Source organism: Notamacropus eugenii, chromosome 3, assembly GCF_028372415.1.
Source record: "Notamacropus eugenii isolate mMacEug1 chromosome 3, mMacEug1.pri_v2, whole genome shotgun sequence".
NCBI classification, from domain to species: domain Eukaryota; kingdom Metazoa; phylum Chordata; class Mammalia; order Diprotodontia; family Macropodidae; genus Notamacropus; species Notamacropus eugenii.
This window is the reverse complement of record NC_092874.1, coordinates 275872491-275895429: the sequence shown is the minus strand read 5'-3', so window position 1 is coordinate 275895429 and position 22939 is coordinate 275872491. Positions and strand designations below refer to the sequence as shown.

General features: G+C 39.8%; 1 protein-coding gene across 1 annotated transcript in view; it reads left to right on the top strand.

Moving 5' to 3' along the window:
- UBE2N (ubiquitin conjugating enzyme E2 N) overlaps window positions 1-22939 on the top strand; it is a 41774-nt gene that overhangs the window by 628 nt on the left and 18207 nt on the right. The gene's annotated exons all lie outside the window — the stretch shown is intronic.

Here is a 22939-nt window from a genome sequence, read left to right as displayed (position 1 = left end):
CCCTGCCGAGCTACGCCTGGGCAAATAGTCCTCATGGCGCAGGCGGGGAAACTGAGGCCCGCGGCCGCGAGGCGGGCACTAGCTGCGCCCCGAGTCCGGATTCGAACCCAGCCCCGATAAATGGGAGAGGCCGAGCTCCCCTCCCCCCACTTCCTCTCTGGTACCTCAGCCGGACACTAGAGTTGATGGTTCCCGCCGGCCAGCCTGCCCCAACCCCGGCCTGGACACGCGCTCCCGGGCCGCGCACCCAGTAGGCGCTTTGTGCGAGCCCCCTGGACGCCTCGTCTGATGGCGAAATGCTTTAAAGTGACGGTGATTGGGTGCCTGCTGGATGCCGAGCACGGCCTAAGAGCAGGGGGGCGGGGGGAGGTGACACAGAGACAGCCGCCGGTGTACACGCTGGCATAGACAAAGAAGGCTGGGCCAGGTCCGAGCCGAGGTCGGGGAGGGGCAGCCGGACCCTCGGGTGGTCAGGGCCTGTGCCTCAGTGCCTTTCTGAGATCTCATCACTACCTGCATTCCGGGGTGAGTCAGCAGCATTTATTAGGCGCTTGCTGTGTGCCAGGCGCCAGGCCGGGTGATGGAGGAAGCCAGGGATCCCCTTGTCCCTCCGCTTCAGAGCTGTCTTTTGATGGAAGTAGAATCGTTTCGTGCTTTCTAGTATGCCCATTCTAGTAGGGATACAATGTTTCTTCTTGATGGAGGCATTGAAAAAAAGTTACCGTCTTGTCTAACTTCTTTCCATCCGAAGTTCCTGCAGTTGTCGGTGATCACATTCCCATCACTGCTGACCGCTTTCCTTAGGCCCACAGAGCTGCAACCAAATGGGACCTTGTTGCTGGAGCACCTGCCCTAGTGCCTGGCACATCAAAGGAAGAGATTTAATGAATACTGACTGACCTCCTGACCTCGGAGCTCCTCTGGTGGTGGGAGCGTAGATGTGGGCCGGAAAGGGGTGATGGAGACTGTGGAGTCCAGCTCCCTGCTCTTACAGAACTGAGGCCCAGAGCGGGCGAAGGCCTTGCCTACAGTCAGCTGGCTAGTGAGAGGCTTGGTCCGAGACAGGCTAGGAAGGCGCATCTTTACGACTCTCAGGACTAGTGCCCTCTTTAGATTTTTTAAAGAATGTTTTTTTTGGTATTACATGTTATCATATAAATTTGCACTTTTTTCCTGTCAGCCTCAAAAAATAAAAATTGACCTTTTAGGTCTGAATCTCACCATCTTGATACCATTTGAGCTGACTCCAAATATGATCCAAGGCAGAATTATTTTGCTCACTTCTTAGCTTATTTCACTTATAGCAGTGAGATGTGGAAAAGGTATGACTACTTTACTCAACAGTAGTGTGACTGATTCAGGATTGTTTCCTTTCATGGTGCCTGGTGAATGAATGTTTGTAATCTAATCAGTTTTTGATTTATAGGAACAGAAATTATAAAATAAAAGCCAAATTAAGGATACCTAAATACTTGCTGATAGCACAAACTTGATGAGGGCCTGCCATACAGAATAATGTATAGTGTATTTTGTTCCCTGATTTTATATATAGGCATACATGGGAAATGCTGTTTTATATTTAATCAACGCTGAGAATGTATCAGGTGTTAGTTCAGTAGTTTAAAGCCAAAATGTTAAGGTCACAATTTTGAAACATTTTTCAAGGGCACAGAATTCACTGTAAATTTAAATTCGTCTTGGATCTAGTCCAAGGTAAGTTTAGTTGCCAGAAACCCCAGAGAGGTTTTTGTAGTGTGGTCTCACCTGTAAAGCTGTCATGTGGCATGGACTTCAGTGATCATCTTCCATTTGATTTCAGTTTGATTGGAAACCAAATGAGGGGAAATGGCAGGTGAGAGAACTGCACACCACATTCTCTAGAGAGTCTATTTATTCTTACAACACAGCTTTACTACAAATGCAAATTAATGTGCAAGAGAATTCTGAGAAATACAACTAGTTGGTTTAAGATTATACATGAATTAGTCTGCCCAAGTTGTGGTTTTTAAAGCTTTACTGTGAGTGATATGAAGGCATCTGAGGGAAAGATTTTTATGCTTTAAAGTATAGATAATATGAAGCCATCAACCTTTTTTTATTTTTCAAAGGGGGTAGAATTGTTATTATATTGGGTTGGCCTATTCATTAGCAGTTGATATTTCTCCAGTTTATTTCTTGTTTATTTAATTTATTCATTTTTAGTTTTCAGCATTCATTTTTATAAGAGTTTGAGTTTCAGCTACTTCCATGCCCCCCTCCTGGATGACATACAGTACAATATAGGCTATACATATATATAATATGTACAGTCATATAAAACATATTTGCACATTAGCATAGACCTTTTTTAACTGTAAATTGATGTTTATTGGTTCCAGTCCTGGTCCTGTTAATGGTCCTTGGTTACTCTCATTTAATTTTACAGTTAATATTTACACTTTTTTACATAAACTTGGAAGGTAACCTCCTTGGAACTGTAGAGTTTGAAAATATTAAATGTCCCTTAGCCTCCCTTTGTCATAAAAAATGCCATTCTATTTTGTCTGTTCTTTGAAAAAGATGACTTGGTGCTTTTATTAAGCCAGTATAGTTTAGGGGAGGAATTTTAGTATTGCAATCCTACTAACAATATAATTTTTCTTTTTGGAGTATGTATTAAAATAGGATGCTGCCATTGTTAGATTTTGACCACTATTAATATAGCATTGCCTATCTCACAATTTCTGTTAGGATCAAAAACTTGTGAAAAGTTTTAATTATAAAGTGCTATGGAAACAAATAGTGTTTATTTAAGTGAGTTGAGCTCTTCAGAAGAAAAGCATGATGGAAGAATTGGGTATAGTGTATAAGTAATATTAGACATTTTCTAGTGGACTTAAAAATGCTAATGTTAATTAGGAGTTTATAGATGAATTTATCTCTTATTGTACCCCTCCCTCCAAAAATAAAGTTTCTTCTTGGTAGGCTTGAGTGAACTTGAGTTGGTCACTTAAGATCCCTAGGCCTCAGTTTTCTGATTTGTAAAATGAGCAGGTTGGACTAGATTTAGATTGCCTCTGAGGTCCTTTTAGCTCTAGGTCAAAGATTTCATTTTCTCTATTTTCTGGAATTTTCCAGGTTTATACCTACTTCCGTCTAAAACTTTGTCAGAGGTCTACTTTGCTTTGGGCCCTAGTTTTCTTGTAAAATACTTGACAAGAACAGGTGGGGTGAGCAGTATATTATTACATAGACACCAGCCTACAGTTTCTCTGCATTTTATCTAGCTGATGGAGGCATTTGTAGATAGATATGCTTTATTTGTTAAATGTATCCACCAGATTGTGAGCTGATTTAGTGGCCTCAAGGAGTGAGTGACCTGGCAGCCATACGTTTTTGAGTTCTGAGTGTATGTATGATGAAAATCAGCCTTGCAAAGGTGTAAATAATTGAGATGTTGGTGGCCCAGTCCTTTTTATGCAACAAATATCAGGAAGGGCCAGGTGTTCTGACACCTAATTTAAATAAATGAAATTATGTATCACTGAGAACAATAGGAAAACTTCCTTTAAGTTGGAATTGTTTCATTGGAATAGCAAAATGACTAGTCTTTTCCAAAGTAGTCTTAATTAAAACATCCAGTTGTGATCATTGACAGAAGTGGCATTCCTGCTGGAGAGCAGTGATTTTGTGATGTGGTAGGGAAAGTTTGAGAAAACAGCCAGCCCACCACAGTGACAGTTTGTTCCAAAACTGAGCCCCTTAGCCTATATAGAGCAGTAGATTTAGACCTCCAAGGGACTTACTCATTGATACAGTTGTTCAGCCTCCTGGAGTTGAGGTCTGGAGACCTTTGAGCAGTGCCTGTGTTCATACAGATTTTGGGATGGAGCAGGGGTTCAGACTTTGTGTCCAGTACTTTTTCCACTGCAGGCTATCTTCATTTGGTGTACTGTTTCTAGTTTCAAGTCCTTTTATAATATTTTTGATTTGATTAACTTTTGGGTTAATTAATTGAGTTTGGGTTTACTTTTTATTTTAGTTGTTAGGAACTCTAGGAAATCAGTTTAAGTTTTTGCTTGTGAGAATGAAGGAGCTGTTCTCAGTATTAAAAAAATATTTACTATAGTAAATATGATTTACTATAGTCACAAGATGAGTTGCTTAAGTGAGAAGAAAGCTATTTGTAAAGATTCGGCTGAAAACTCTTCTGGCTTATTTTTAAATTATTACTGTTTTTTAAAAGGTATGGCAAGAATGACTAATGTAATAATTGAAACTAATAATCTTATTGGAATTTGAAATTATTTTTAAACCGATTCATTCTTTTCTCATAGGCCTCCTCTTTGTGATTTATACTCTATCTTAAAAGATTGGATTATCTTGTTAGTGTCAGTTAAGTAGATATTTATGTATAATAATAGCACTTACATAGCATTGTTAGATTTGCAAAATGCTCTGTGAGGATTATTTAATTTTATCATCAAAAACCTTAGGAGGCAGGTGCTATTAATATCCCTATCTTAATATCCCTGTCATAGGTCCGGTAACTTGCCCAACATAACACAAATCTGTGCCCAAGGCAGGATTTGAACTCAGGTCTTAGCTTCCTTAAGTGGGAGTAGACTGCAGTTTGACCCTAGGCAAGTCCTTCAACTTCTGTTTGCCTTGGTTACCTCCTCTGTAAAATGGGGATCATAATAGCACTGACCTCCAGGGGTTGTTGTGAGAATCAAATGAGATGATAATTTTTGTAAAGTGCTTAGCACAGTGCCTGACACATGGTAATAATCATAAATTGCAGTAAAGTTAAAATGTCATTTGGGTATTTGATTGAGATAGAATGTGTCCAGTACTGTGAAGGATAGTCCGTCCCTATTTTCTCTTCCTATCTAGTTGACCTTTTAATGATCACCTAACCACAATGTGAATTATTTGGAGTTTTGTAAAATTTACATATAGATACAGGTATACCTACCATATTCTATGACTGTACTTGGTATTAGGGACCAGGATTTGTTCAATAACAATAGTTGTAAAGTATACAAAGTTTTACCTCTGTTGTTTCATTTCAACTTCACCATGATCCTATGAGGTAGGCAGAACTGTTGTTTTTTTCTCTGCTTTAAGAAAAGGAAACTGAGACTCAGGAAGATGAAGTGACTTCCTTCAGTAACACAGCAGGTAAATGTTAGGCACCATCTGAATCGAAATGTCTCCTGACAGATAACTTTGCACTGTGCCACACCTAATAAGTAGAGAATAGGCATAGAAAAATAAGATAATTTCTGATTCTTTCTAATTACATTGTAGGAGTCAGTTTTATATTAAAAAAAAAAAAACTAGGTTAGGGCCTTCCTCTTTAAAATCAAAGTTTGGACTACTTAGATTAAACATTTTACATACTTGCTGGAGATAACTTATGTTTTATTAGTGAATATGAAGATTTTTTGAAAGTATAGGCCAAATATGTGTTCCAATTCACTTTAATACCTTGATTTCAAATAGGTCAGTAAACACTTATTAAGCTCTTAGCATGTGCCAAGCATTAAACTTTGGGGATATAAAGCAAGTTAAAAGACAGCTGTGCTTAAAAGAAGTTCACAGACTAAGGGGGGGAGACAACATCCAAGTAACTTACACAAACAAGCTATATACAAGATAAGTTGTAAATCATCAATTGAGGGAAGACAACAGCATTAAAGGAACTTGGGAAAGGCTTCCTGTAGAAGGTGGGATTTTAGCTGGGACTTGGAGGAAACCAGGAGGTGGAGATGAGGAGGGGAGCATTCCATGCATACAGGGCAGTCAGTGACTGCTTGGTGTCAGGAGAGAGTTTGTTTAAGCCATAGCAAGAAGACCAGGATGCCTGAATTGAAGAGGCTGTTAGAAGACTGGAAAGGTAGGGGAAGCAGGTCAGGTCATGAAGGACTTTGCGTGCCAAAAAGAGGATTTTATGTTTGATCCTGGAGACAATTGGGAGCCCTTGGAGTTTATTGAGTAGGGGTGGGTGACTTCACACCTGTACTTCTTAGAAAGATCACTGACCACTGAAGTGTGGCAAGATTTGAGTTGGCAGATCAGTCAACTGGATATTGGCAGTAGTACAGGTGGGAAGTGATGAGGACCTTCACCAGAATGGTGGCATGGCCAGAGGAGAGAAGGGGGCATCTGTGAGTGGTCACTAAGGTAGGACTACAGCATGTGGTAACTTATTGGATATGGGGAATGAGAGGGAGGAGTTGAGGAAACCTAGATTGTGATTCAGGGAGGGTGGGGTGGCCTTCCCAGCATTAGGGAAGTTTTGGAAGGGTTTGAGGTAAAAAATGTGCAGTTCAGTTGTGGTCTTGTCGAATTAAGATGTCTATGGGACATCAGTTCAAGATGTTTAATAGGCAGTGGGGGATGTGAAATTGGCAGTCAGCAGAGAGATCAGGGTTGGATGAGTAGATTTGAGAGTCATCGCAAGTACAGAGATGATTGATCATTGAATCCATGGGAGCTGATGTAAAGTAGTATAGAGGGAGGATTAGCTGGTGTGATCTGGGTGAAGATCCAGCAAAGGAGCCTGAGAAGGAGGGATTGGATAGCCAGGAGAAGCCCTATGAGAGAGAAGTGTCATCAAATCCTGAAGAGAAGTAGCAGGGAGAGGTCACTCCACCATGTCAGAGGCTGCAAATAGACTGGCATATGGAGTTGACACATAGCATAGGTTTTGAACCTTTCCTATGGAAAAAAATTGTTTCCATGGAAAAACAAGGAAAAGAGGAAGGTTTTTACCTTCCTTAATAAGGAAATGAGATTTCTACCCATTATTTGTTGTATACCCATTTCATTTGTGTCTGACTCTTCATGACTCCATTTGGGGTTTTCTTGGTTTGGTTTTTCACTTCGGTTTTCTTTACTGGAGCGGTTTGCCATTCCATTCTCCAGAGCTCATTTTACAGATGAAGAAACTAAGGCAAAAGCATTAAGTGATTAAGCTGAGGGTCACACAGTGAGTATTTGAGGCTGAATTTGAACTCAGGAAGATGAGTTCCGGACTCCAGGCCGGATACTGTATCCACTGTGCCACCTACCTGCCCCTCTACTCAGTAATGGCAGAGGTGTTATCTCTTTCCTTTTTTTAATAGTTATATTTTCCTTTTCTTTCATCTCAGGATTTTTGTGAGAACAAAATGAGACAATCAAAAAACATTTTCTAGGGTTTGGAAACGAAAAGATAGTTAAGATGCTTTGGCTTCTGGTGATCTCATCAGCAACCATGTATTCAATTATCTCTGCTGATAATTCTCACTTTGTTGTTGTTTTTTAAAGCCTTAGACTCTCTTCTGATCTCCGGTCTCTCCAACTTCCTATTGGACATCTTGAGCTGGAAATCCCTATAGACATTTTAAATGTAGCATTTCCAGAACAACTCCTTATCTGCCCCCTCCCCTCAATTTCTAAGATCCTCATAACTCCTCACTCTCTTGCCTCACCCCCTTCTCTTATCCATTCTGTTGCCAAGTCCTGTCAGCTCTGCATACACCACAGCTCTTGAATATGGCCCCCCATCCACACCCAGCTGTCAGCCTGGAGCCCTCAGCATTTCTTTCTTGGACTGGGGCAGTAGCCTTCTGGTTGATCTTTCCATACTCTGGTCCATCTTCCACCCATTTGCCCAAAGTGATCTTCCGAAAATACAAATCTTGACCATGTCACCTTCTTCCCACTCGGTGACTCCAGTGGCTTAGATATAGCATCCTTTGTTTGCTTTTTAAAGCCTCGGCTCTTTTTACCTTTCCAGTCTTCTTACAAGTCATTCCTTTCTAAGTACTCTGCAATCTAGGGACCTGAGCCTCCCGGCTGTTTCTCAAATAAGATACTTCATCTCTACCGTCCCATGTTTTTGCACTGCTTGTTCCCATGCCTCAGATGCCCTGCCTCCTTATCTCTACCTCTTCCCATCATCCTTCAAGTTTCAGCTCACATCCCACCTTCTTCAAGCAGTCTTTCCTGGTTCCCTTTAATACTACTGCCTTCCCTCTAAGATTATCTCTTGTTTACCCTGTGTAGATCTTCTATGTACTTCACGTTAGAATGAGAGGTCTTTGAGGACTTGGCACAGTACCTGGCACTAATTAATAAATGTTTGTTGACTGAAATAATGTTTGTTGACAGAAAATAAGACTTATACATAAACAAATGGCACAAAATAGAATATAAAGTTTAGTGCCATGAGATTAGATAATGGAGAATAATATCTATTGGGGGAATCAAGGAAAGCTTATGGAAGAGACGGTATCAGAGTTGAGCTTTGAACAATAGATGGTAGCTGACAACAATATGTTTGTTTTTTAGGTCTTAGAAATATTTGGTACTATTGTTACCTTCCTGAAGTATTTTTTTTATACTCTTAAATTGAGATTAGTTTGTTTCCTAAAAATGGTAGTCAGAGTGTCTGTACAGTGCTATTTGTCCCTCCCCAAATGGCATGGACAAGGCTTGCACAAGCAAAGAACAATTTTGAATTACTTTACTATGTTAACAAGTAAGTTTTCATACTATGTTAACATTAATTCTCTTCCTCCAAGGATGTTCAGTGGGAGTTTTAATTTTCTTGTTGTAACAGATTCAAATGCTATTTTCTTAGTGTTCTGAGAATGGATTGTTAGGGCAACAGTGGACTTAGGAGATGTTTCAGAGAGGCGGTTGCAGTAGGCTCTACACTAGGCTGGTGGCAGTTGGAATAGAGAGGAAGCCATGAATGAGAGTAACTGATGATACGGAATGAACAGGACCTGGGCACTGATGAAGCATTTTCTCAACTTCTCATCTCACATCTCCAAATAACTGCAAAGTTTCAAATATGGAAGCCTGCATAAATAGTGGTCTCACTGATAGAAATGATGGTGGCAGCAAGAAGAGCCAGTTCGGTGGAAAAGATAACAAACGTCCCTCTTGGACATGTTTAAGTTTGAGGGGCCAGTAGGTTTCCCAGTCATTAGTCAGTAGCTTCCTATGCGCCAGGCACTATGCTAGGTACTAGGGATATAAAGAAAGGCAAGGAAAACAGAAAAGCTCCTGCCCTCCTGGAGCTCACAGTCTAAAGGAGGAGACAGACATGAAAGTCACTGTATGTACCAGATATATGGAGGAAGGGAAGTGAATCGGTATCCATCTAGCCCAGCTATGTGCCTGACACTGTGTTAAGTACTTTACAAATATTATCTCATTTGATCCTCACAACAAGCTGTGAGTGCTCTTGTTATTGTCCCCATTTTACAGATGAGGAAACTGAGGTAGACAGCGGTGAAATGACTTGAGTAGGGTCACACAGCTAATAAGTGTCTGAGGCCAAATTTGCATTTAGGTCTTCCTGACTGTGGGCCCAGGGTTCTATACACTGCACTGAGAGCTGAGTGGATAGGAAGTTAAGCACTTAAGGGTAGATATTAACAGCTGGGAACACTAAGGAGGGCCCAGGTAGATGATGAGATGTGAGTTGAAGGAAGTCTGGGAAACTGAGAGGTCAGGGTGAAAGGCCATGAGGGACAACCAGTGAAAAGACACAGATGGGGGATGGAGTATCATGTTAAGGAACAAGTAGGTCAGTATTGCAGGATTTTGTGACTCTGGGAAGTGGAGGAAAATGTAAGAAGATTAAAACGGTAGGTAGGGCCCCAATGATGAAGAACTTTACAAAACTTACTGAGGACTTTCTGTTTTATCCTGGTAATAAGGGGAGGAGCCAAGATGGCGGAGTAGGAAGATACACATATGCTAGCTCCGAACCCACAGCCCATAAAATATCCTGGTAACAAGGAACCACCAGCACTAGTGGAAAAAGGAGTTTGAAGGTCAGACTTCTGCTTTAGAGAAACCACTTTGGTAGCTGAGTGAAGGGTGGTAGATTGTAATGAGAAGAGACTTAAGGCAGGGAGTCCAGATAGAAGAAATCTGTTGCAGTAGTCCAGAGGAGGGTCAGTGAGGATCACAACTAGGCCTGTTTCTGTGTGAGTATAGAGGAGCCAAATAGGAGAGATGTAGTTAAGGTAGAAATGACAAGATTTGTTAGGGGATTGGTGTGGGCAGTGAGTGAGAGCCGTGGAAGATGATGCCGACGATGGCAGGGTGGTGGTGCCCTCAGCAGTGGAGAGGAAGTTTTAGAGATGGGAAGGTTTGGGATAGAAAAGATAATAAAGGGTGCATTGAATGTGCTGAGTTATGAAGTGCCCACTATTGTGCCAGGTTGTCTGCTAAATATGGGGGCATAATGGAGCAGACATGCCAACAACTGGGCACTGAGTGATCAGCAGACAGAAGGCGCTAGCATTAAGGGGTATTGGGAAAGGAGGAGGGAGATTCCTCGCATGGGGAACGGCCACTGAAAATATCTGGAGTTAGTAGATGGACGGTCTTGTTTGAGGAACAACAAGGTCAGTTTTACAGAAATGAAGAGTATGAAGTGGGGAGGGAGAGGGTATAAGATCTAAGAAGAGAGGAAAGGTAGGATAGGGACCACTTAAGGAAGTCTTTATAAACCAAGCAGAGGGTTTGATTCTGGAGACAATAAGGAGCTATGGGTGTTATTTGCATAGATAGATGACAGGGTCAAACTTGTACTTTAGGAGGATCACTTTTGACAGCTGATTGGAGGGTGGACTATATTGGGGAGAAACTTGAGGCAGGGAGACAAGCCAGTAGGTTATTGCAGTAGTGCCACCATGAAGTGGTGAGGGCCTGCACCAGAGGAGAGAAAGGAGCATATATGAACAATTTTTATGAAGCCAGAACTGGTAGGATTTGGCAACTAATTGGATATGGTAGATGAGAGAGAGTTGAGGGTATGATCAAGGTTGTGATTCTAGGAGGATAATGGTGGTCTTGCCAATATTAGGAAGTTTGAAAGAGGGGAGGAATTGAAGTGAAAAACATTGAATTTAGGGTATCTATGGGATATCTGGTTCAAAATGTCTAAGAGTTAGTAATTGAAGTTTTGAGACTTGAAGTCAGCAGAGAGCTTAGGGTTAGACAGATAATCCTGAGGATCATCTGTATAGGAATGATAGTTGAATCCGTGGAAGCTGATGAAATCACCAAATGAAATAGGATAAAAGAAGAGAAGAGGACCTAGAAGAGAACCTGACGTGAATGAAGATCCAGCAAAGGAAGCTGAGAAGGAGTAGTTAGAGATGTAGGAGGAGAACCAGAAGAGAAACCCTGGGGGGTGAAAGGGAAGAGGATCAAGAAGAAGGTGATGGATAGCTTCACAGGTTGAACAAGTGAGAAGAATGAGGGCTGAAGGTAGGATGTTGACTTTGGCAATTAAGAGATCATTGGTAACTTTGAGAGAAAGTAGTTTCAGTTGAATGACGGGATCAGAAGCCATACTACAGTTATGAGAGAGGAGACTTGAGTCAGCCCTATTTTGAGAAGTAAATTACATGATTTATTTTTGCTTTCATTTGTAAAAAATTAATATGTTTCATAGCTAGAGAAGAAGATTTACAGTGATAAAACTTAATATTTTAGATACTATCAAGCTCTTCCCTTATGGAATATCTCTTCTCAGACAAACTCATCTCCCCCACTTTGTCTTAACTAAGATAAAGGATTGAATTAAAGAAATAACCAGTAGTCCTAGCTGCTGGATGAAAGGGAGCTGGGGTCAAACTCTCTGCCTTTCACTGTATGTGGAGAACAGTCATTTGGCTGAGCATCTCCAGCTGTGACAAATGAAAAGGTCAAAGACGATCAGATACCTTCATAGGATCGATCCAGCAGCCTTACTCCTATGATCTCACCAGGCATCTTCTAGGAAACCTGTCTTTGGTTTACAAGAGAAAGCCAAATGGCCATCTTTTTATTAATTATTTGCTAGTCATAAATAATATAATGATTCTCTAAGAAGCTATGTCTCAGGAGTTTTTCATACAGCCCACAGCACTCTAAAAGATTCTGGAGTTGAGCTTAACATAGAGAGCCCTTGCTCTCTGCCGAACTCCCTGGTTGCCTGCCTGACATCTCCATCTGGATGTCCCAGGAAGCATTCAGTTTCAATATATCCTATAACAGAACTGATTGTTGACTCCAGACTCAGCTATCCTCCTAACATCTCCGATTCTGTTGAGGGCAACACCATTCTTTTGGTTTTCCAGGTTCATAGCCTGGCAGTGATTTTCTACTGTTTAGTCTCACTCACCCCACATATCCATTCCACTTCAACATTTTTTTCATCTGTGCCTTATCTCACACCACAAACACCTTAGGCCAGACCTTGGACTGTGGTAGTAGCCTCCTAATTGGTCTCTTTTATCCAGTATTTCTCCTGCCCAAGAAGGAGCTTTGTTGCCTCCTCATTGCTTTTAGGATAAAATACAAACTCTTCTTTTAGTCTGGGTCCTGGCAGTAAAGAGATTTAAATGCTACGCCAGCCCGCTTGCTATCTTAAGTTTCGAGTGTTCTTTCTTCACTTCTGACCCCTTGGCTCCTCAAGAGTTCTTAACTAATACTGGAGTTAGTGTGGTGTCCCCTCAACCCTCATCACCTCTTTTATTTTGTAATTTCTCTCCCTTCTCCATTCCTTCCCAGTACAGTGTAAGGTCCTTAAGAGACTGGTTTTCATTATGTTTTTCTCAGTTGCCTGTTAAAAGAATGCTTAATCAATTGCTTGTTGATTGTTGAAATCTTTACATCTTTCCTCCTTTATCTCACTCTCATCCAATATACTGACCTGTCTTAAGTGGGATTGCCTTTATAGCTATTCACGTTTAAAATTCTGAGCTGTAAACTTTTTTTTTTTTAAAGGAATGAGAGGAATTACTGAAGCAAGGGAGGACTTTAGGAGATATCCAATGTGGTGAGAATTTTGTCATCATCAAAGTAGTCACCTTGTGTGGTTGTGTACTTTAGGATCTCCCTTGTTAGAAGGAACCCAGCCTCCTTCTCCTTCCTATCTACTTTGCTGTCAGTTTGCAAATCCTGTGTTTGGAATTGCCTCTGAAGCCTTTGGCACTTTCACCTAAATAGCTTCAGAAGGGATGAATCTTTTTTGATGGTCGGAATTAACAGTCATTTATAGCCAGGTCTGCGAAATATCTGGGGAGGGGCAGGAAGCCAGGAGACAAGACCTGCACTCCACCATTACTAAGATGCACCTGTGCATAATCAGCAAGCATTTATTAAGTTCCTACCATAGGAAACAGACCCTAGTCACCAGGGGTCCCTATTCTTGTGGGGAGAGAAGTACATACATAAATATATACACAATAAATATGGAGTGAATAAATACCAAGACAAACTAGTTAATATCAGCAGTTGGGATGTGCTTGATTTGTGTCATCAAGGAAGACAAGAACTTTGAGGGTGCAAGAAGTAGGAAGTGAATTCTGTTCCAGACATGGAAAGTGTGAAGGCCGTGGGAAATAGAGATCATGTGTAAGGAACAGAGAAGGCTGGGCATTTACTTCATTTCCTCTGTGGATATTTTGTAGTCTCAGAGCAGTTAAACCAGCCTATCAGTAAACATTTATTAAGTGTTTGCTGTGTGCCAGATGCTGGTTTAAGTGCTGGGAGCCTACTAGCAGCTGGAGGTACCAGGAAGAACTGCAGAAGGTGAGGTTGGAGCATGCACCTGAAGCCAGGGAGCATGGCACTTATCTTTGGGCCTTAGTTAATACCCATCCATACCCCTCCCCTTTTGTCCCTTCTTGCTCAAAACTTCCAGGAGTCATTGCTTTTGTGACTGAACTTAGGTAACAATTGTTTTGGTCATTAGCCCCCAAACCTCACTGACAAAAAGATAATCAAGCCTGATTTTCTTGTATAGCTTATAAACTGCCTTGGACCCTTTTGAAAAAGGGGTGGTATCATGGCAGAAATACCTGTATATAGAAAGCCTTCTTTGCTGACTACTTTGGAGGGTAACACCTAACACTAGAATTTATGTAGATGGATATCTAAAAGCATTTGTACCATTTCATTGTCACATCAGGCAGATTTCAGTCAACCTTGTTATTGATTACTGCGTACATTTGGATGAGTTGCTTTTATTTAGTAAATGGTTAGTGAGAATCTCAAAGTTTGTTCTTTATGACCATTAGATTCATAAATAGCTAATGGTGCTTTGCCACTGTGGATCATAAGCTCTTTTACTTGTTAGAGGGAAAACATTAGGGTAAAAGGCAAAATTATATTAAAAAGCAAATAAAACTTCACTCTGAAAAATATGCTTATTTTTTAAAAGACATTGATAGGACTTTTGAAGAAACATTGTCATTTTGTATTTAATATTATTATAAGTATTCCCTGGAGATTGAATGCATTAAATAGTCTTGTCTCCTACAGGTTAAAGGGAGAAATAAGAATCTAATCTAAATGTTATCTCATTTATCCTTAAGTGTCATTATTAGCTCTAAGCATTTGGGTACAGTTATTTGGTATAACAGAAAGTGCATTTGGACACTGCCAAGAGACATTGATTTGACTTGTACCATTTTCTGCTGGTGATCTTGTGCGTAGCCCCGAACCTATCTGATGAGACTGTTAGTTTGTCTACACTTTGAGGGGATTGGTTAAATGAGCTCTAAGGCCCCTTAAAGTTCTTCAGTTAATGATTGTTGGTTGTCAGATATAGGTACAGGATAAGGATGAAAGAGAGAGGAGGGAAAAACAGAGGATCCAATAAAGGAAAAGGTAAGAAAAGAGGAAGGAGAAAAAAAAGTTACAGAGTAGAGAGTGGTTGCAGTAGAACAGTGATAAGAGTTTTTAAAAAATATGTCAGTTCTTCGGAATGTGTCTGTGATACGTATTTTTCCAAACACTGTGACTAGCACATCTTAATCTTGGTCAATTTCTATAGACACCGGAGGACAGATCGTTTTTAAGGCCTGCTTCAAGCCAATGAAGTTTTCCTACTAGTGCTACAGACTGGTGATGTCCAACTGAAATATAAATTGGGCCCTTGGACTGTACATATGGATCCCTGCAGGTGCATTTTGGCTTAGAAAATCATGTCATCCATATCTTTGTTTTAGTATCTCCTTATTTTGTCAGATATTTTCCCATTATTCTTTAATCTGTTTGGGCAGCATTCATGAGTGGGACTGCATGTTTACTGCACCTGGTATAAGCTGTCTAACTCTTTTCTTCCAGATTTTTTCTTACTGTTTAGGATAAAAATAATATTTTGGGTAAGTAGCTAGTCAGAGATAAAGATTCAAGCTGGGGTAGCTCTCCTATCTCCTTAATTGTTGCTAGTGATGGAGACACAACCCAAGATAGGCTTTTTCTGCCTTAGGATGCAACCTGACTTTTACTTGGTGTATGTGGTAGCAGATACCACCATTCTTAAGGTCAGTAGATAGGCACTCAGCTTCCCTTTAGGTGTGTCATGGCATTCAGAAATTTACCAATATGATGTTAAATGAAAAAAGTAGGAAACTTACAACTAGCTTATCTTTATCACTATGCTGTCTGTGACATGGAGTCTTGAATTTTTTTTAACAGCATAGTAACTTATACTTTACCATTTCATAGTATTACATAAAAATATCACTTCAATGTCTTAGTACAACATTTTCAAAGTACTTTTGCTCAATTTCTTTTGATCTTTAAAACTATCCTAAAAGATATAGTTGAGGTATTAAATGTATTTTACAGATGAAAATCAGGCCCATAGCTATTGTCTGGCCTTGCTGAAGGCTATGAGACTGAGAAGGGGCACTAAAATCCAAGTCTTCTCTTAGTTCTCTCTACTACCAGATTCATTCTTTTTTTAAACATTTTATAATGCATTACATTTTAATAATTTACTGGAGAAGTAGGGTGGGCCCAGATCTTGGAGGGTTTCAAAGGTAGAAGGGTGGGAGCCATTGAAGGTTTAAGGTTAGGAGAGTGAAATGACAAAACAGTTACCCATTGGAGGTAAGCAGGTTCCTGGAGTTAAGAAAAATTGCAGTCAGAATGATCACAGTGAAGAAGATAGTAATGGGAACAGAGAAGAAGGAATAGATATCAGAAGCAGTTCAAAGGAAAAGTCAGCAGAATGTGATAACTGCCTACATACAGAATGTGAAAGAAAAAGATGGGTTGGATATTTGCCAAAATTTCAAGCCCAGAAGATTAAAAATGCGTTAGGATTTTTAATCTTTCATTTTTCCTTTTAAATTATTTATTTCTTTTTAGTTTTTAACATTCGCTTTTATGATTTGAAGTTATAAATTCCTGTCCCTCTACTACCCCCACCCCAAGACAGCATGCAATCTGATATAGGCTATACATACTAAACCAGACCATACTAAACATATTTCCACATTAGTCATGTTGTGAAAGAAGAATCAGAACAAAAAAGAAAAAACAATTCCACAAAAAGAGAAAAGAGTAAGCTTTGATCTGCATCCAGACTCCATAGTTCTTTCTCTGGATGTTGGTATCATTTTCTATTATTGTGAGTCTTTTGAATTGTTAGCTCAAAAGAGTTAAGTCTAACAAAGTTAGTCATAGCACGGTGTTGCTGTTACTGTGTATGTTCTCCTGGTTCTGCTCACTTCACTCAGCATCAGTTCATGTAAGTCTTTCCAGGTTGTTCTGAAGTCCACCTGCTCATCATTTCTTATAGCATAATAGTGTTCCATTGCATTCATAAACCACAAAGTGTTCAACCATTCCCCAGTTGATGGGCATCCTCTCAATTTCCAGTTCTTTGCCACCACAGTAAGAGCTACCAGCTTCATTCTAGTTTAACTTTGGTTGATTTATCAGGCCAAGAAAATTGTAACTATAATTGTTGATAGAATAAGAAGACAAAGTTGACCTTAGAGTTATTCTTTTAAATGTTGTAATTTTTATTCTTTATGTGTAACATAGGTTGGAAGAGACCTTGAGATGGCATCTGGTCAAACCAATGCTTTTAATATGTCCTCCCTATCATCTGCTTTGCCTTACTAACAGAACCTTTGCTCAAACAGTTTGAGCGACACATGATTCACTCCCATCTGAGGCAGCCCATTCCATTTTTTGTCACTTCTAACTGTTAAGGAGTTCCTCCTTATTTTGAACTGAAATTTGTTTCCTTGTAACATCTTCCCATTAATCCTAGTTTTGGCCTGTAGTCCTACACTGAATAAATCTTATCTCTTCGTTGAATAGCCTTTTAGATAGCTAACATTTAGGAATAGGAACTGAATTTGGGAACTCACTGGTGAGGAAATTGCCTCATCTATTATGCCTTCTTGGCAACTTAGAGTCTTAGAGAAATAGCTGGAATTGCCTAGAGCATTGGGACATTAAGTGAGTTGTCCCTATGGGTCATACTGTCCAGTATATTTCAGAGGCACGACTTGAACTCTTTGAAGATGGTTCTCTGACCATGGTGCCCTGCTAGTTGTCAGATTAATATTTATGTATATTAATACAGCGTTCCCTTAATGTCTATTGTGTTGTGGTTTTTTTAAACCCAGAATATTTTTTTCTATGAATGAGTCATCTGTAGCAAAATCTAAAGTCTCAGGCCTTTTTTCCTTCCAGTCAGAATTATTCTGGGATTCATTGCTCTGCCATTAGAAGTTGTGGTTATGGAAATTTAATTTAGGGTATTTAAAGTATGAGGGAGGAGGGGTTGGGGGAGTTTACAGATACAGATGACTTTGTTATTCATCGAAGCAAAACAGATTTAGGGGAGCAAAAGTCATTCGTTAACATTCGAAAGGTAAAAATGTGTGTGTATACATACATATATGTGTAATACATGTGTGCGTACTCACATTTATATATGTATATTTGTTTCATGATTGCTGGTTATCCATGTCACAGTAAGAGATAGTGGAGTTAACAAATAACGTCCAGTATATGAAATGGCATACAACATGCATCTTGCCAAATGACTAGTGAGCATTAGGAGTTTTATATATATATATATATATGAAACTAATTATTAATGAAGTTTTCCTAATTCTGATACATTTCAATTAAGTGTGTGGTAGTAAAGATTTGAGGTAACTTTTATATTTCCAATAAACACACATAATGATAGTATCTCCTTTCATTCCCTTCCCAACCCTTAGATTTTTCAGATTAGATTCTCTCCTCCATTAGAACTCTTAAGGATATAAATTGCTAAATTATGCTGAGTATTGTACAAGTAAATCTTCAAGTTTTTATGGTAATTCTTTATGCATTTGCCTAATTGCTTTCATATGCATTTAAAACCTGCAGTGAAATATGTAGTCCTGTGTCAGTAGGTCTGGGGACTTTGGAGGACCCCTGAGGTAGATTGGTTGGCTAAGGCAAGATGATAGTAGTAGAGACCTGTGAAGTGTGAGGCAAATTTGCTTTTCTCTTAAAGCCTGAATTCAGCATGCAGAGATCTAGTGATCATCCCGTTTTTGCTTGAAGATGAACCTGCTGCCTCCTGGGGAAGCCCATTCATTCCACTTTTAGGTAACTTTTAAGTTTATCCTTAGATCAAACCTACTCATCTCTTTGCTACTTTCATCCATTGCTCCATATTATTTGCCTCAGTTGTCCAGAAGAAATGAGAGATTTGATTGGGAAGATTGGTAATTTTGTGGGATTTAGCTAGATTTTTTTCTATTTTAAAATTTATTTAAAATGTTTTTATTATTAATATTTTTTTCTGCAAAAAGCCACCTTTTCTTTCTCCCACTTCAATTCCCTCCTTCCCAATTGAGAACAAAAGAAAAACAGAAGCCTTGTTACAAATATGGAGTCAGACAGTTTCAGCATTGACCGTATCAAAAAAGTGTCTTCTTGTCTGCCCCGATCTTAAACTCTATCTGGAGGTTCCATCATCTGGAATTGTAGGTGCCATTACACTTGATCAGAGGGCCTAATTTTGTCAGTTGTTTGTTTTTACCATATCGTTGTCATTATCCAAATTGTTCTCCTAGAACTGCTTCACTTTACTTTGCATCAGTTCATATAAGCCTTCCCAGGTTTTTCTGAAACTGTCCTGTCATCATTTCTCACAGTACAAATAATATTCCATCACATACATGTACCATAACTTGTTCAGCCACTTCCCCCCTCCCCCCATGTTAGCTAGATTTTCTGTGGATATGGGGAATTAGAGTACTTCAGAAGCAAGTTGTTCACTTGTTTCATTCATGTCTGACTGTTCTGTGATACCATTTGGGGTTTTCTTTTCAAAGATCCTGTACTGGTTTGCCACACTTTCTTCTCCAGCTCATTTTGTAAAGCGGAGGCAAATAGAGTTAAATGACTTGCCCAAGGTTACTTGGCTAAGTGTCTGAGGCCAGATTTGACTTCAGGAAGGAGTCTTCCTGGTTCCACTGAGCCACCTAGCTTCCAGGAGAAGCAATAGATATATCCCACTTACTAGGTGCTAGACATTATGCTAGGCACTGTACAATGATTACCTCATTTGATCCTCACAGTATCCCAGATCGGGAGGAGGTGCTGTTATTATTGTTCCTATTCTACAGTTCAGGAAACAGAGGCAGACAAGTTAAGTGACTTGCCCATGGTCACAGAGCTAGTGAGAGTCTGAGGCTGGATTTCAACTCTAGTCTTCCCAACTCAAAAGCCTGCTACTCTATCTACAGCACTACTTAGTTGCCCCAGCTTGTTTTGAAAAGTTTTTAAAAGTCACAGAGTTGACTTTTTTGGTTAAAACTAAAGTTCTGTAACATTATTAGATGTTTAATTAGCTAATGGTTGAAGTGTAATAAAACTTAGCTATACAATAAATCTCAGACATATTCCTGAGAAATTTTGTGCAAAATGAATTTCTTAAGATGAATTCTGCAAATAAATTCCATTCATGTGATTGCATGTAATCAGCATGAGTAGAAAAGGTGGATTGTTCATGTGACAATAGCATGACATAACTAAAAAGCCCATGTCCACTGCTGATATCTATGAAATATTAAAATAACTAAAGAAAGACCCTTAGTGTGTCGGGTGGACCTTCTTTGAAGGATTTGTAGGCGCATACAGACACTTTTTGCTGATTTATATGCTAAATATGAATCCATAGTGATGTCTGTATTGCTATAGGAAGTAGTCAGAAGGACAAACACTAGCAGTAAGTAAGTAGGCCCTCACCTCCCCTCCCCTCCCCTCCCCTGTGGTGTTCTACCCAGGGGAAGGTATACCCCATGGTCAAAAGCTGCCTTGTTTCCTCTGGGTTTACTGGCTACATTTCTTTCTCAAAGATCAAGCCTTAAACCCAGTTCACTCTGAACCTCACAGACTGGACGAGTCCCCACCCATGTAGCACAGAATGGATATAATAACTAAATAGTCATTGTTTCTCTTTTAACCAAGAACCCTGAGGGTCTTCCCCTCCCAGTTTTATTTTTATTTTTATTTTTTTTTGATTAAAGGGGCCCTCTCTTGAGTAACTTAAAGAACATTCATTGAAAGTGTGTATCTCACTCAAAGGGAGAATGTGATAAGACCCTAAGCCTGAACCAGTGAGGGTCTCCCATTGCATCCTGGGCCATCTCCAGCCATCCTGATGAATATCAGGCCACTGGACCCAGATGGCTCAGGAGAAGAAAGTGAGGTTGGTGACCTTCCACAGCCCTCCCTCACTCCAGTCAAAGTCAACTGCAAGTCATGTCATCATCTTGATGTCATGGTCCTTTTCAAGAATGAAGGACAAACACAAAACACAAGCCATATTAGTGAGGTCAATCTCGAGTTTAAAAAGTATTATATGCTAGGCATTAAGGTTTACAAAGACAAAAATGAAACTGTCCCTAATCTCAAGGTGCTTGCATTTCTATTGGGAAGACAGAAGAATTAATACAGTGTAGTTTAGCAGAGAGGCCAGTAATAATTGAGAAAATTCTAGACCTGGGAAAATATATATAGTTGAGTAAAATGGTTGCTTAGTAACTTCAGTGGTGGGGGAGGCTATGAGAAAATAGATGGTTGGGCTATTGATGAAAGCCTTTTGTGAATAATGTGTAGTGACAACCTCTTCAGTCATTCAGCAAACATGGATTAAGTGATGAGAATACAAAGAGGCAAGCGGCTCACATTCTAAGAAGGGAGACAAACATAAAAGGAACTAGGTACAAGATACATACCAAGCAGCTAGAGGTCATCTCAGAAGGGAAGGCATTGGTAGCTGGGGAAGACCAACAAGAACCTCCTGCAGAAGGTGAATTTGATCTGAGTCTAAATAGGAGCCTGGGAAACTAAAAGGCCAAGGGGAGGGGGAAGAGCATTTGAGAACCTGAGGGAGAGCTGGGGCAAAGGCTTGGTGATGAGAACTGGAGTGTCATATGTTGCTGGATCTGAGAGCCTGTGAGGTAGGGTAAAGTGTAAGAAAGATTAGAAAGGGGCCAAGATGTGAAGAGCTTTTAGTGCCACAGAAGTTTATCTGATCTAAGAAGTAGTAGGAAGCTCCTGTAGTTTGGTATTGCATGAAAGGAGGGTGACATGGTCAGATGTCTGCTGCAGAAAAAATCACTTTCACCCCTGTGTGAAGGGGGAACAGAAAAGGCTGTTGGGATAGGCTGGGCACAAGCTGGTGAGGGTCCTGAACCAGGGGTGTGGCTGTGTGAATGGATAGAAGATTGGGCAATGGGTTGATTGACTAGGTACATAGGACCAGGGGAAATGAGGGCTTGTGAGGTAACACCAAAGTAAGCAGTCTTGTTCATGGCTTCTCTTCTGTTGTTCATAGAAAAGTGAGGGCCTCAGAGAGGAATGTTCAAAGCTAGTGTAAACTTGAAGGAAATTTGGTATAGTTGAAAGTTTTTTAATGCTAGTGGATTCTGTTGTGGAAACCAAAACTTTGTGAATGTCTTACAACCCAAAGCCGCCTTTCTCAGGATCGCTGTTTTGAGGCTCAATGTTTCAAAAACAAATTGTTGGCAAATCATTTCCAAGTTAATTTGTTTTACAGGACTCAAGAATTTTTAGTTCTTTGAAGTTTAAAAAACTTAGAAGGGCTATAATAGGTGAAGGTAGTAGCTCAAGTAGTAGCTCTGAAGTTCTTTCCACATTCACCTCTTTCACAAGTGTATTTTCACTAAATAGCAGAATTAAAGATAGCTATTTCCACCTCGGTTCAAATATCTGAACTCTTGTTTCATCTGACTACAGAGTGCGTTATCAGTCTGTGAGAATCATGCATTGATTTTTCAGATGATAGACTGCCTTCAGCCTTCCTGAAATTGCTGACCATCTTAAGACAAGTATTCTTATCGTGTTTTCTGCAGACCACTTTGTTTCAGTGGGTTGATTTCAGGGAGTTTGTGAAGTTGAATGGGACACACAAAGGCCAGCAGATGACAGAAGCTTAGATATTTAGAAATGCATAAAATCTATGTACAGTATTGTATAGTATCAACATATTTTATCTTTTAATACCTAACAACACAGACTTCTCTGGTATGAAGGGAGGGCTAAAAAATTTTACACTGACTTTTCCAGATTACAGGGGTGTCCTTCCCCTAACCACCGAGATGTAGACAAGACAACTGTAGTTTCATTCTTCCTTAGAGACAGTAGTGAAATCTAGAAGTGATTGCTGCTCATCTTCAGTTGGAGAGGAGGGCAAGAGGAGCTAATTTAGAGAGAGAAAAAGGGGATGAAACTAATGAGGGAGCCAGATTTATGGCCCTGGAGTTTTGGATTGAGATGCGTTTAGTTTTCATTCCTGCTGTTATTACAGTTCTTTTTAAGGTTTCCTTTTATGTCCTTTACTTTTTTCTAAGTGGAGATTATCATCATTGACTATTTTAGTGAGTTCCCTTTTCATTTTAGGACGGTGAAAGAACTTATATGTTACTATGCTACAGTTTCTTTAGCATCAAAGGAAGTGACTTAGTTATCTACCCATTTAAATAAATGGTGTCTTAAGTTTTAAAAATTTGCTTCCTTTTATTTGAGGCAAAATAACTTGTTAATAGAATTATTTATTTTTCTGAATGTTAATATCAAAATACCTTGGTTTGAAATGGTAGGGAATTTGTGT